The 15,754-nt window shown below is 48.7% G+C and overlaps 1 protein-coding gene across 2 annotated transcripts in view; it reads right to left on the reverse strand.

Annotated features, from left to right (window-relative positions):
* Positions 1-15,754, reverse strand: part of PTPRS (protein tyrosine phosphatase receptor type S) — a 216,909-nt gene that overhangs the window by 169,766 nt on the left and 31,389 nt on the right. Inside the window, exon 1 of one of the 2 annotated variants that reach the window (XM_067558474.1) lies at positions 1,598-1,679. The exons of the other annotated variant lie outside the window; for it this stretch is intronic. The gene's annotated coding sequence lies outside the window, so the exon portion shown is untranslated. Of the gene's footprint in view, positions 1-1,597; positions 1,680-15,754 lie in introns of those variants that run through there. 2 annotated transcript variants of the gene reach the window in all.

A 15,754-nucleotide genomic window follows, 5' to 3' on the forward strand; every position in this document is an offset into this window, starting at 1 on the left:
AATAGAAACTGCATCCAAGCAGTTTTATAAGCAGCAAAAAAAAAAAAAAAAAAAAAAAAAAAAGTTACATTTTATTGCAAGAGAGTACAGAAACTGTACAAAAATTACACCTTATAAACATGCACATTAGCCCTGTGCATACACAAAAGAGACAGTATCCATCAAGTTCCAGTATTATGCTTGTGTTAATTGTATATCACTATATCATGCCTTCATCTAGGCTGCCCATTGTTCAGAAAAAAGAGGAAATCTCACAGACCTGGAGGGACTGGAAAAATAAGTAATAAAAAGGATGATTCGGAAAAATGTCGATTTTGAAATGGAGGAAGCCAGTTCTATAAAGGGCAGAGAGGAGTTTCGCACAACTTGGGGAAGCTTGACACAGTTTGTCATTTATTTGTCCTTTGTTTTGCAAGGAAACGCACCAGTAAACTATTGGCTAGATTTAAAAGCAGGCGGGGGGAGGAATCAATGTGCCTTTAATTACTTCAAAATAATGCTGACCTAGACAACTAATCTTTATTACACAGAATTCCCACCCCCTTCAATTAAACATCATCGATTTCTCAAAGCCTTGAGACAAAAAGGGAGGGGAAAAAAGTGAAATATCTATGTTATTATTTTGACGCCACTGAAATCTACAAGCAGTAGCATGCCCGTTCATCAGCCGACCCTACACATCAAAAAAATCCACCTTTCCCCTAAAGTCTGGGAGCAGCTGGCTCAAGAAGGATTCTTTAACTTTATTTTTAAACCTTATAGTTTGATACCAGATGCAACATGCTGACACAGAATGAGGAGTATTTACAGATGCAGGAGGGGGGGGGAATATCTTGGCTGAAACAAAATCAACTCATGGCAAATAAAAGCAGGTTTAAAAAAACAAACAAACAACCCTCTCCAGTTTGAAAGAGAGAGAGACAGACACAGGCAGGATCAATCCTAAAATTAATCCATCTCTTGCCTTCTTTAAGGAGTAGCCCAGGGGCAACTCTCTGAACTGTAACTGGCTCTGGATGTTCCCAAGCTGGGGACGGGAATTATTCCCCCTTCAAAAGGGAAACGCTGGATTGATGTTTTAAACTCAGCCATCAGAAAGTAAAGTAACAAGCAGAATCAGCCCCCGGCCTAGGCTCTGATCTAACCCAGAGCCTGGGGAGCAGCCCTAGGGCCATTTGGTTTTGGGGCTCCTGGTAGACCGGGGGGCAATGGGGGTAGCTCTGGGGAACATCTCAGGTGGGGGGCCGGGAGGAAAAGGGAGTCGCTGTTTACCCAGCAGTAGGAAAGCGACAGTGGTTAGCTCCTCAGGAGGCAGTTAGGGAGCTGAGCACCAGCAGGGAACTAACAGAGGGGCTAAGAGAACAGGGGATGAGGAGAGAGCGAAGAATGTGGCCAGGGGCAGGGGGAAGGAAGGGAAGCGAAGGGGCGAGAGTGACGGGGGATGAGAACATGGAACAGGGGGGAAGGAATGAAATGGGGGGAGCGAAGGATGGGGAACAGCCCCAAGCAGGTCCCACAGACCCAGGGTGCCAGAAGCCACTTCCCCCCCGCCCCTCAACCCCAAACACTTTGGACCCAGCCGGGCTGCAGGACTCACCGTGCGGGCTGCAGCCTTCCTCCCATCGGAGCCCCCGAGAGGGGCCCCCAGCTCCAGCACTGGGCAGAGGCAGCGACTAGGGATCCATGAAGCGCCCGGTCCGTTAATCCAACCTGGGTTTGGAAGGGGGAGGGGGTGACACCTCCTGCAGGGTCTGGAGAGAGACAGGGATGGGAGCAGGACAGGGGGCGGAGGGGGGGGGGCCGCAGAGACGGGGAGGAGCCAGGGGAGGGGCAGGGAGCCTGCAGAGAGAGAGAGAGAGAGAGAGAGAGAGAGAGAGCACGAGCGAGGCGGGGGGGGGGGGGGGGGGAGGGAGCTGGGCAGGACAGGGTCTTTTGGGGAACGTGGTGGTGGGGGGGGAGATCCACGGAGTGGGGGAGATCCACAGGGGAAGGTGGTGGTGGCGGGGGAGATCCATGGAGGTGGAGATCCATAGGGGAAGGTATCGGGGGGGGGGGGGGCAGATGCAGGGGGGGAGATCCATAGGGGAGGGGTTGTGGGATGTGGAAGGGAAATCCATAGGGGAAGGTGTATGGGAATGGTGGGGGAAGGAGATCCATGGGGAATGGGTGTGGGATGGGGAGGGGGAGGAAGAGTCATAAGGGAAGATGGGATGCGGGTACCTGAGCTGGCATGGCCCTGTAAGAGACGGTGTGAGGGATAGGGATGGAGGTGGGGGAAGCCCCAAAGAGGATGTGCTTGGGGGGGGAGGGACAGGAGGCCCCTCCTGCTCACCCCCAGGACACAGCAGCCAGTAACCCATTTAGTTTCCCAGGGTAAATCTCTCTTCTGTCCAGGCATTTGGAGAGGCAGAGGAGACTAGGGTTTGGGGTGTTTTTTGGGGGGTGGGGTGTGACTTCTGCCTGGACCTCAGCCTGGCCCAGCTGCAATGTAGCTAATGAAGACGGCTCATCCATTTCCCTTTCCACACTGTCTGCTAGCCTCACACCTCAGCAGGTGTGAACAGAAGCAGAGCACGGAGAGAAAGACACAGACTCTGTGTTACTGTTTCTAGGAGCTTATTAATTATTATTTATTATTATTATTAATAAAGAAAGTATTCCAGCTTCCTTTTTGATTTGTTCCTTCCCCATCTTAGGAACTTCCAGCTGAAGAAACTCTGAACCACTGGCAAACAACAGAGCCTCACATGCCCCCTCTGCAGGGCAGTTAATTATTAACCTATTACACTGAAGGGAAACTGAGGTACACAGCCTGAAAAACCTGTCAAGGACGCACAGCACAGCTAGAGCAGCCAGCACCAGAGTTCAGCTCTCCCTTCGTTCAGGCCTTGCCCTCCTAGAGAAGGAAATGTGTTTTTAAAAACAGTTTTGCCAATACTGTTACAATCCTAGCGTAGACAAACCAAGTAGTAGCTGAACACCTGGCAGCTGGTTGCGATAAATCCTAGCCTCCCATCTTTAGTAGACGAGGCATTTTCCACACTAAGCACCAAGCTGGCACCACCAGTTCAGCTTCAGCAGAGGCAGCAATGATGGCGTTGCACAGATTTCCTCTGAGCTGGGTTAGACACCATCACGGTTAAGCTGCCGGTGTCTTCTCTACCCCAGCACTGCCATCGGTGGAGCTGAACTGGTGATAGCAACAATGAGAAATCGTGGTACAAGAGGCTAATGCACATACAGTGACCCAGAAAAGGTGGAAAGGGAATGAATGCAGGATAATCGCCCTAGAAATTTTGATAAGAAAAATAAATAAAACAAACATCAATTTTTTGCTACTGTGGAGACAAACTTTATCAGACTATAAAATGCCTGGGGATTTTTTAAAACCCATGTGTTATTTATGAAGCACCATAGGTGTGCACAGCTCTTTACAAACATAAAAAAAATGACGATAATCCTTGGCCTAAGGATATTATGGTCTAAATAAGACATAACACCGCATGGGATGACAAACAAAAGACTACAGAAGGGGATCTGGGACAAAAGGGCTTCTGCAGAGAAAGACCATGATATGCTTATTGTTACATGTGTGTCAAAGTTAATCTGAAATCCCATAAAGATGTTTTGCTGTGCTTGAGGGTGGAAGCAAATCATTCAGTACACGCTGTTTTGATGACCTGAAAAATCAAAAAAGAATCCTATGAGAAGTGGAAACACAGGCAAATTACTAAGGAGGAGTACAAGAGAGTAGCACAAGCATATAGGGACACAATCAGAAAGGCTTAGGCACATGAGTTACTCCTTGCTAGGCACATAAAAGGCAGCAAGAAGCGGTTCTTTAAATACATTAGGAGCAAGAGAAAAAATGAAGTCAAGTGTAGGTCCTCTATTTAACAGGGAAAGAAAGCCAATAACTGATGACATCATGAAGGCAAAGGGGCTTAATGCCGATTTTGCTTCAGTTTTTACTGTGAAGGTTGATGGCGACCAAATACTCAAAGTTAATATTGAGAACATGGTGGAGGGAAGGCAAGCCAAAACAGGGAAAGAACAGATTAAAGAATATTGATATAAGTTAGATGTACTCAAGACAGCAGGGCCTGAAGAAATTCATCCTATGGTACTTAAGGAACTAGCTGAAGCAATCTCGGAACCATTAGCGATTAGCTTCAAGAATTCATGGAGGTCATGTGAGGTCCCAGAGGACTGGAAAAGGGCACAAACAATACCTAACTTTAAAAACGGGGAACAAAGAGGACCTGGGGAATTATAGACCAGTCTGCCTAACCTTGATACCTGGAAAGATACTGGGACAGATTATCAAACCACCAATTTGTAAGCACCGAGAGGATAACAGGGTTATAAAGCAAAAACAACGGGAGTCCTGTAGCACTTCAAAGACTAACAAATTTAATTTCTGCAGGCATAAGCTTTTGTGGACTGCAACCCACTTCGTCAAATGTAAGGAACAGAAATCATGTAGGAAGTATATATATACATATCCAAGGGTAAGTAACAACAATGGGGAAGGTAGATAAAAGCAAAGTCCATTCAGTTAGAGTAGTAGCCAGCATGGATTAGTCAAGAACAAATCATGCCAAACCAAACTAATTTCCTTTATTGACAGCGTTACTGGCCTAATGGGTAGGGGTGAAGCAATAGACATAACATCTTTATTTTAGCAAGGCTTTTGACAGTTCCACATGTCATTTTCATAAGCAAACTAGGGAAATGCGGTCTAGATAAAATTACTATAAGATGGGTGCACAACTGGGTGAAAGACTGTACTGAAAGAAGAGTTATCAAGGATTCAGTGTCAAACTGAGGGAGATGTTTCTAGTGAGATCCTGCAGGGGCCAATCCTGGGTCTGGTACTATTCAATATTTTCATTAATGATTTGGATAATGTAGTGGAGAGTTTGCTTATAAAATCTGTGGATGACACCAAGCTGGGAGGGGTCACAAACACTTTGGAGGACAGGATTGGAATTAAGACAAGTCAGGGAATTGGACTGAAATCAACAGGATGAAATTCAATAAAAGACAAGTGCAAAGTACTACACTTTCGAAGGAAAAATCAAATGCACAACTATGAATTTAGGAATAACTGGCTCGGCGATAGTACAGCTAAAAGGGATCTGGGGTTAGAGCAGATCACAAATTGAATACGAGACAATGCAATGCAGTTGCGAAAAAGGCTAATGCTCTGAGGTGTATTAACAGGATTGTCGTATGTAAGACACATTGTCCAGCTCTAGCCAGCACTGGTGAGGTCTCCGCTGAATACTGTGTCCAATTCTGGCTGCCACTCTGAGAAAAATGTGGATAAATTGGGGAGAGTCCAGAAGAGAGCAACAAAAATGATAAAAAGATTTCGAAAACCTGACCCATGAGGAAAGTTAAAAAACAGGAATGTTTAGTCTTTAGAAAAAATGACTGAGGGCGATCTGGTAACAGGTCTTCAAATACATTAAGGACTGTTATAAAGAGGACAACGGTCAATTGCTCTGTAACACTCTGAGTAAGTTTCCCAGACCTGAAGAAGAGCTCTGTGTCTGCTCAAAAGCTGGTCTCTCTCACCAACAGAAATTGGTCCAGCAAGAGACATTACCTCACTCACCTTGTCTCTCTAATTGCTCTCCACATCCACTGAAGGTAGGACAAATAGCAATGGACTTAATCTGCCACATGGGAGCAAGGTTCCAACTTTAAGGGTAGGAAGCCTACTGCAGAATTGAACAAGGGTGGCTGTGGAATCCCTGTCACTGGAGGTTTTCAAGAAAAGGGTTGGACAAACCCCTGTCAGGGATGGTCTAGGTTTACTTGGTCTTGATTCAGCTCAGGGGGCTGGAGTTGATGACCACTCAAGGTCCCGTCCAGCCCTGCATTTCTATGATTCTCTAAACTGTACCAAGGAAAGATCAGAGTTTTAAAATCTTGGTCGTTTGGGAATTCTGTGAGCCAAAGACCGGCATAGTCCCTGGACTCCAGATCTCCCTTGGCAAGCCTGTGTGTATATATATATATACACACACACACACAGGGCAGACATGTGGGGAAAAGCTGCATGTGCAGTTGGGAAAGGGAGGAGCAGGGCACAAGGGAGGTCATGTACATTTTTAGGGAACAAAATAAAAAGTCACCCAAGCAGACTCCCTTGATGTGTGTGCCCCAGCGGATGTGGGGGAGGGAATGTAGGAGTGGGAGCAGGGAGGAGAAGATGCTTCGGAGACGTGAGCGTGGACCCAGATTGAAAACAGATGGGATTTTCCATGCCAACCTGACATCCGATACCAAGAGAGGCGGGGCAGAACTTCCCGTTCAGAGAACCTTGGCAGCCAATCAATGTCAGAGGAGAAAAAAATTGTTTGGTTTAAAATCCTCACTCACTCTCCCTGGGGTTGATGGGAAGCCGGGTTTCTGGCAGCCAAGGGGCCTGCAGTTTGGTGGTGGTATTTTTAAAACTTTGAAACGTTTCATTTTATCGTTAGGTATCCAAGGGCCAATTGAGCTGCTCCATCTTGCCAGTCCAAAGCCCAGCCTAGTTAATACCTGACTTAGGGGCAGCTCCGTGGGCATTCGGCACCCCCAAAGGTCCTTACACGCGCACACAGAGGAGTGAGGGAGCATGGTGTTTTTTTCTAACCACCCGCACGCACACATACCCCAAAAGAAACGCTGAGCAAAGCTGGTGCTAAATATCAATGGGTGATTTTGCAGGAGAGGGTGACAACCGGGTGGCACCCAGGGGCTTGCCACTGGGGTGACACCAAAAACTTCGGGAAAATCAGTGAAAAAGGGGTGGCGAGATTTTGCAATCTCGTGCAGAAGGAAGAACCAGGCGAGGCAGCAGGGTGGGTTAACGAGGCCGAGCTGTTTCTAGCCCTGACTACTGCTGTCCCACACTAAAATCACAGTCCTCTGCAAAAGTGCAAGGAGCAGCACAATTAAGAGGGGACGAACACAAGCACCTACAAAGCCCAAACAGGGCATTTCCAACAAGCACTAGCTGGGATAACCGAGGCAGGAAAGCGGGCAGGCTATAAGCAGGAGAGTACAAGCGTCAAACAGACAGAGCGCGGATGGCCCAAGAGGGAATCTGAGGGCCAGGAGGCCCAAGCGTGCACGTGCAAGGACAAAGAGGACAAGTGTTCAACCATAAAGGAGTGAGGGTGAAACAGCTGAAGCCTGAGTGTGTGAACACTAGCAGACAGAGCGTGCATACACAACCCCTTGCACACATCTAGTGACTGGCAATTATTCTCCCCATTCTCCCCCTACAGTCCCTCTTGACACCACCAGGAATAACTGAAACCCCCCTCTCCAGTTTTTCAGCCCATGGCTGAGGCATGGGCATCTGCCTCCCTCGTGTGTTTCACAGTTACTTTAAAAACCAGAAACAAAAAACTAATGGTGCAGGCCAGACCACATACTTTCCAGGGGCTCTGGGAGGCCAGCTCCCTGCAATCCCTGTAACACACACTCTTTTCATTCAGGGATTTAAATACCCAATTGTGTCTGTTTTCAGCGCATTCATTTTTAGCATTTTAATGATACAGTCCCCAGCTTGCGCCCTCCTTGGATTGGCCACAGCCTTTTTCACTCCTGGTGGAATTAGATTGGGAGGAAAGAGGGGTTAGCAAGAGGTCAAACATTTATTCTAAACCAAGTGTTTTTCCAGCAAAAAGCAGCCAGTTAATTTCTCTGCCTGTGTATGCTACCCCTTCCACTCAAGGGCTTCCAGAGGCTGGAGCTGAGATTTGCAGCCCATCTTAGCAAACGAGTTTACATAGGGTAGAAGATCCAGGCAACACCACCGCCTCCAGAACAGGGCACCAGCGAGAGAAGCTACAATAATGACCAAAGCTAGGCTGCTTGCCTCTGTCTTTCTGTATAGCAGAGTGAACCAAGCTGGCTTCAGAAGAGAGATTTCTTACCAGCCATCTGAGTCCACCCTTTGCAACTGAAACTTTCCCTGGGCATTGTCAACAGCATTTCATCCTGCTGCCCAGTTCCAGCTGCAGCTAGGCAGAAGACACCAGTGATGAGCTAGGAATAATGCAGAGAACAGACTCTAGCTAAATTAATACCCTTGTTATTGTAACGCAGGCACAAACCTGCTTCCTTCTCCTCTAAACTTCCTCCCATACAAAGGTAAATACATTTACCTGCCTCAGACGCCCACCATGGAGCTGAAGGAGATATAGTTTATAAGCTATCTATGAATGCAATGGGTGTTCTACTTCCTCCCTTTCATCCCTTTGCCCCTAGAGCACAGCGCCTGTTAGGGCAACTCTGGTTTTTCCACTGGAAAGCTCACAGAAGACATTTCAGGCATGTTAGAGCATGGCTCAAAGACTACCAGGAACTACAAGGAACCTTATAAGACAAAAAGAAAAGCACACACAGACACACACACACACCCCCTCTATCCTGCCACCAAAGAGATCTGTAACCCTTCCCACGCGTGGCAAAATCCCATGCCCCTGCTTTCCCCTCCAGTAAATGTGACCCCAGTAAGGAGGGCCTAGGAAGGTTAACATGGAACAGGTCACATGCTCGGCTAGTGTAAATTGATATAGCTGCACTGACTTCAGTAGCTAGTGTAAACGGGCATAGCTTTAATGGAGCGATCCAGACCCCCCGCCCCATCGGCAGATGAGCAGGCTCAACATGTCCTTTGAACACTCAAAAACAAGACGGCAATTAAAATACATTCTAAGGGCCCTGCCCCTGCAAGCTGCTTCAGACCAACAGATCTGTATCTTTGTGTGGAGCACTGCTGGAGTCTCCACGGGCTCCATGTGGGGAGAGGGGCCAAACCATGCAGAGCACCTTGCAGCAGGATCGGGGCCTAAACTTTTTTTTTTTTTTTTTTTATTGTTTAAAGGAAGAGTGTGTCCTTCAACAGCCCCCCGCCGCCCCACGTCCTCACCCTGCCAGACGTCGCCAAATCCTGTACCACTTCCAATTCTTTTGGAACACATGCCTTACTCAGCATACACGCACAGCCCTGTCCCACCATTACACGCACACCACTCAGCCCTGGCTTCTTGCCCAAACATGCGCCATCTGCTCTAACGGCCAGCTCAGTCTTTCCCTCTGACCCCCGTGAACTGCACCCCTCTGCCCCCTTTCTAAAGGCAGGAAAAAAAGACACGGATGCATTTCCACCCTTCTCCCCAAACACAGATTCACAATGTAACCAGCCCCATTCCCCTGGCCTGCAACACAGTGCTTCTGACATCAGCCGCTCAAAGGATTTTTTCCACCAAGTAATATCGAAATGATATTTATTAAATTTGCTCTCTAAGTCCCTCAATCTGCTCCATAATACAGTGAATCTGTGAGGTGGTTTCACTGATCCTGCCTCAATGAGACCAGATTAACACAGATGATCCCGGCTTTGCAGCTCCCTCATTCCAGTGGGGAAGGGGGGTCAAAGGTTATGCAAGAAAGGCAAAAAACACTAGCAGTGATACTCTGGCGTGAAGGCAGCATCTCTCTGCTTCTTTCATATCATGTGCTCAGCTCCCTGCCCAGGGGGAGAAGCACCTGGGTTCTTAAGATGGGCTTCCAAGGACGGTTTCAGGTGGCAAGGTCAGAGTGGACATGGTGCTACTTGAAAACCCTGGAAGATTGTTCAGATTTATTTCCGCTCCTATTGCTCTTATCTTACCCTTTGAGTACATCAACATTTTAAAAACAGCACCTTTAAAAAAAAAACCAAAAAAAGCCAAACCCTAAGTCCATTACATCTAAAATTAGCTCCATAAAGGTTCTTCAGATCCATTATCTCAGCATTTGGTTAAATTATGAAAATCATCAAGATAAGGAGGCGCAGAGTCTATTAGTTTCCTGGAGAGGATGGGCTACAAACTCCTAACCCCCCTCTTTACAATATTGAATTACTTCAAGTTTCACTGGATTTAACTGATGTATTAAGTTTTTATTATTAAAAAAGTATTCCCTGAAATGTCCAGGAAGGCTGCAGAGCAAAGCTAGGAAGCTGCACTCTCATTGCATAACCCCGCACATCCATCTACTTCCCACTTGTTGCATTTTGTCCATGCAGCCCTGATCCTGCAATTGGATCCACATGGACCCTGCCAACTCCAATGGAAAGTTCAAAGTCGGGGCAAGGATCCCTCTGCATGGATCCAATTGAAGGATCAGGGCCTTAGTCTGTGAGATACTTCTTCACACAACACACAGTTAACCTGTGGAACTCATTGCCAGGGGATATTGTGAAGGTCAAAAGTATAACTGGGTTAAAAAAAAAGAAATAGAGAAGTTCCTGGAGGACAGGTCCATCACTGGCTATTGGCCAAGATGGTCAGGGACGCAACCTCATGCTCTAAGTACCCCTAAACTTCTGACTGCCAGATGCTAGGATTAGATGACCGGGGATGGATCAATCAATAAATTGCCCTGTTCTGTTCATTTCCTCTGAGGCATCTGGCACTGGCCACTGCCAGAAGACATGCTACTGGACAAGACGGACCATTGGTCTGACCCAGTATGGCCATTCATGTGAGCTCTTTAGGGCAAGGTCCATTCTTGTTCTTGCACACCTATGGGTGTGTGATAAATAGGCCACCACCCCCACCCCCAAACACATATGCACCATCACTGCAGTAGCCTGTCCTGGGAGAAGCTGGGTTTAAAGCTACGTAAGGGTCTACATGCAAAGTGACACCAGTTTAAGTGCTGTGATATCACCCTTTTAGTTAAACGGTGCAACTTCTGTGTTTAGACAAGCCCTCCGTCTCTTGCAAGGTCAGAATTTCACTAGTTCTCCAATCGCCAGCGAGTCTGCTGGGGCAGACGAGACTGAGAAATGCCTAAATATAAATTAGTGTTAAGGCAGTTTGTATAGTGAAAATTAAAGCCCCCGTTCCTGAGACCAATCGCAGAGCGCTGGGCAGGGAGAAAGGCTGCGTTTCCAGCTGAGATGTGAAGCAAGAGGGAAGACGTGTGAAGGCTGTTCCAAACGGCAGGAACTGCAAAGAAAGTGGCACTCTCATAATTGGCTAGACCATATGAAAGAACAGATACGAGTGGAAGCTGTGAAAGTCTGTAAGGTCGGCTAGAGATGGACTTCAGAGCCAGCTAAAAGTGACCAGGCAGCCATTAAAGGTGCTGGAAGGTGGGATGATGAGGTCCCACTTCTTGTGGGAGTCAGGTGATGGGTATTTGTTGTTCTGAAGTCCTGAGAAAAGAGGAAGTTCAAGGATAAGCGCAACGCTGCTTTGACAGAGTGGGCGTCGGGACTTTGGGTGTTCCTGCTACAGCGCTCATGATCCACGGCTGGTCCAGGTACAGCAAAGGGCATGGTGCTCCAAGCAAGCTGATGGCAAGGGGTCAGACTCTCAAACAACATTCAGAACTGCAAAATGGAAGCACGACCGAGTGCCACAAGGATGGGACAAGATCCACTAGAGGAGGGCGCTCTGTTCCCAATGCCAGAACTCAGAGCAGAATGTCTTGGTTAACATTCACACGATGCTTTGGGACTATGAACCACGACAGTAAGTACCACAAATTTCCCATAGCTAATCGCACCAGGAGATGAACAAATTGATGTCTGGTAGCCTTCGGACAGCTTTCGTTGCGTTAAATCAACACCACGTACAGGAGCACCACGTGAAGGAGACAATGGGACCGTGGAGCAGTCACGTACCGTGGATCACAATGTAAAACCGGCGCCTACTTTGCTCATTTGGTGGCATCTCAGACTTCTATCAAGCCAGTCTCGAAGCTGCCCACTGGCTCACTAATCTGGACTTGGTTATTTGAACACTGCTCATTGCCTCTCTTGTCATATAAAAAGCAGCAGCAGCAAGTGCCATGTATTATTCACTTCTTTAGACAGCTCAAATCGAGTCCTTAGCACGAGTGTAAAGGAAATCCAGATTTAATCCCTGCAGTCCCATGCCGTAAACTCCACCTGCACACAACGCCAGGTGGAGCTTCTGCAAAGTCCTTAGTTCTCATCTCCACAGGCACAAGCACAGCAAGAACCAGTAAACAGGGGTCCATCATTTTCAAGATTTTGGGGGGCTGCTGGAGATCCCTTAAAAGGGCACCATTTTCAGGGCCTTAGTCGGTGTCTCAAGTCAGACAGCCAAAAATCAAATTAAAAAACCCAAAGAAACCCCACATTTGAAAATCTTGCCCCCCCCCAAAGTCTGACCCCTATGCAGCTGAAAGACTTGGGCACAGACTTCAGAGCTCACAAATAAACAGGTCCCTTTTCTTGGAAGGATTCTTAAATGGCGACATGCAATGAAGCCAGAAGGCCTTCATAAACAGGAACTCAATTTTGCCCGTCGTTATCTCTGGCTTTAACAAATAGCTTCTGGGGATGGGAGGCACTTTATTAATTTTTCCCCTGTGTAACGTGCAGGATGATTGAAGAAATCGCTAGCTTGTTGATTGGTTTGCCTCCTCGGCCCAAAACAACTACCTACCTATTTGTAAACGGCAGGATGTGTTAAATCCTCAAAATCCAAGCCACAGAGTCAGGAGGGCTGGGGAGTTCACAGGGACAGGACCGAGACCTATTCAAAACATCCATGTGAAGTCATGGTAGGTAAGGGCTCCAAGATGCAGTCTGCAGATACCCCATCTACCTCTCACCTCTAGGGGAGTTTAGGTTCAAGTCTCCACATCCCTACACTGGAAGGAGGGAGACTGGGATTTTTCAAAGGAGCGCAAGATAGCAAGGACTGTCCCATGCCCCCTAAAATGCAGCCACACCAGCTTCGGTCTGCATTCATGGATGTGGCAGCATTGAGGATTTTCTTGCCTCCCTCCTCTGGGAGAGCAGGGTTACCATGGAGAGCCGCCGGAGTTAGCGTATTGATGCCCATTTCCCCCGGGGATGATACTCCCTACACAGGTTACTGCAAATTTCCAGGTGAGGCTAGGACGGGAGGGAAAACGAAGGGCAGGTCGCACGCCCGCCTCTGTAATCGGCACATGCGTCTCCTCTGTTAATAAAGGGCGCTTGTGAGTGAAGCTGTGGAGACACCACAACGGACAGGGAAAGGGGACGGCTCTGAACAGCATCTTAGAGAACAGAGTTGGGGGGCTGGGCAAGTGGGCCAAAGATTGGGGTGGATGTTAAGGTTTTAACTAAATTCTCCAAATCCCTTCAAAGCCTCTTTATGCAGAGAGAGAGCGCGGTTCCCCCCTCGCCAGTGAAATCATCTCTAATCCTTCATGCTGCTCCCAACAGCACCGTCACCTTTCACTTGCCGGGATGAGTCACACATAATTAATTAGAAGAGAAGCCGAGGCGGCAAGGGTAGGATGGAGACTCTACAGCAGAGGAGCTGCCCCCCCTGGAAAGCAGTGGGTTTCTCCAGCAACGGCAGCAGCAGGGGCAGGGGGTACCGGAGTGTGGGACACTGGACATGATCCTCCTAGCTGCACAGGCCCAGGAGGAAGGTAGGATGAAGATGAAGAAAGCGCCGGGCTAGAGCCGTGGCACTGCTAGCACTCATAAGGTTGCCATTTTTGGTTGCCCATGCTCTTGGAGGTTTCATCACAACATTATCTTCAACTAAAAGATTCATCTTTCATTCCTGGAGACTCCAGGACAATCCTGGAGGGTTGGCAACCATCGTGACCCCATTCTTCATGATATGCTCATTCAGCACACAGCGCAGAGGCATGGGAGCTGCCTGTTGCATTTTGTTTCCCTCAGCGGCTGGCACTCTTCTCTTCCCCTCCCGCCCTAGCAGCTTCTAACCTCTCTAACGGTGAGGGAGCACGATGATTAGCATTTTGCCTCCTGCAGGGTTTCCATGAGCTGTTCCCCCTGCAGTAGGAAATGTAGCATCTGGAGGCCCAGTGGCATACCTGATGCAATGGCGGATCCTCCAGGGCTCAGGCTACTGAAAAACAGGACTAATTAATCCGCAGGAGGGGCAGTCAGAGTCATTAGGGTCCCACACGCGGTGGCTTTAGAGTACTGTCAGACTGGGCTGTCCTGGAAGAAGCAGCATGTGGTCCAGGCTAAAATCCGCACAGAACTATAAACTCACCTACCCTTGTCCTGCTTGCTCGGGACAGCGCTAGCTCAGAGAATGCCAGCACCCAGCAGAAATTACTAATCAGGACTAGACACGCCCGTTCTCAGATTCCCCACTGAGCCTACGTCTATTTCTGTGCCGATTTAAGTTTGTATTTAGGCTGGAAAACAGAACGTGTCTTTCTGGCTGCAGAGAGAGCGCCTTCCGTATGGGCGGTCAATGCAGCGTGGGGCAGTCTTCCAGAACTTGCAGTCAGCTCATTCAGTGCCTCTCCAGTAGCTGCTTACAAAACTCGATGCAGCTTCCCAGCTCTTCAGAAATCTTGGGGGCAGCAGCGAATCTGTCCTTGGGAAAACTCTGGGCAGCAGCAGAGGCAGGCCCGGGCATCGTTCACCAGGTCTGGAGACGCTGGAGGGAGGGAGGGAGGGAGCAGAGCCCATCAGCTTTACCACCTTCCAGCAGCTAGAGGGGGTGGAACCGCAGATTTGCCAGACCCCTGCTAGTCCGAGGGGAATACAGATGATGGAACCAGGGACAGCCCTTGGCTAGGTATCCAAGCACTGGCCCCCGCCCCTTCTCAGAAGCAGAGGTTCTCATCAGGAGCCCTTCCCTGCCCCAGCTTTGATATCTACCTGTGGCTGGTACTGCAGTCGCAATGCCCTGACCGGGAAGAGTCTGGTAAATGTCAAGCTTTGCGTGCACATCTAGCAGCACATTTTAAAATGTATATCTCCTTCTCCCCCCGCTAGTGTCGGCATCCCCAAAGCCCTTTACACCTCCCACAGGGGGAGAGGATACGGAAAAAATAATGAGCAATATTCTGGACCCCCCCATCCCATCACGTGATCCCTAAAGTACGTTCCTTTGATAGTTTCCACCTTCAGGCATGCTCAGAGAGCCAGGCTGCGGCTCAGAGCTCCCAGCGTGCAGCCGGCCCCGAGTGATGCGAGCCAGAAAACGCCTGTGATGTGTCAAGATCATCTTCAAGAACTCCCCCAGGAACGCCTCCATTCCCCATTGCATTCCCACAGGCCTGTCCCACCGCCCCCATTCCCTGCTTTACCGGGAGCCGCAGAGTTCCGCTTAGCCACGCAGCTCACCACGCAGAGCTCAAAAACCTGGGGCTGCAGCAGCAGCCGCCTCCTGCAATAATTTGGCAGGGAAGTGTCTTTGGGAAACTCGCATCCTCTAGCAGCACTGGCGCTTTTAACGCATCGGGTTTTTTGTTTTTTTTGTTTTTTTTTTTTAAATAAAAGCAACTTTGCTGCAGTTTCTCCTGGGGGCACGAGCCTCTCTCTGGGCAGATCCTCTAAGAGGGTTAAACCAAGTCAGAGCCAAACAGCGCTCTCCAAGAGTAGGAAAACAGAGGAAGCAATCTCCCCCGCCTCCCGCTTTCCGCTGCCCTTTGGGGGTTTGCTATCTTGTAACTGAATCTCTCTCTCTCTCTCACACACGCTATAAATAATAGGATACGTAAGGGGCTGTAAAAAAAAAAAAAAGCGCTTGGCCAACTGCACTCTGCCTCTCCCTGAAATAGCCACACTCCCAGAGCAGCGTGTTGGCGCTCACAGCACAGCACTGTGCCGACTCCACCAATTGCGGCAACTGTGGCTTTCTCCCTTCCCCCCCACGCTCACTCTTCCAGCTGTAAAGCAAAGATCCCTCCTCCATGCAAAGAGAGCACGTGCGGCCCAGGCCTGCGGCTACGC

This window comes from Emydura macquarii, unplaced genomic scaffold (genome assembly GCF_026122565.2).
Source record: "Emydura macquarii macquarii isolate MOO-44397 ecotype Brisbane River unplaced genomic scaffold, CSIRO-AGI_Emac_v2 contig_306, whole genome shotgun sequence".
Classification (NCBI taxonomy): Eukaryota; Metazoa; Chordata; order Testudines; family Chelidae; genus Emydura; species Emydura macquarii.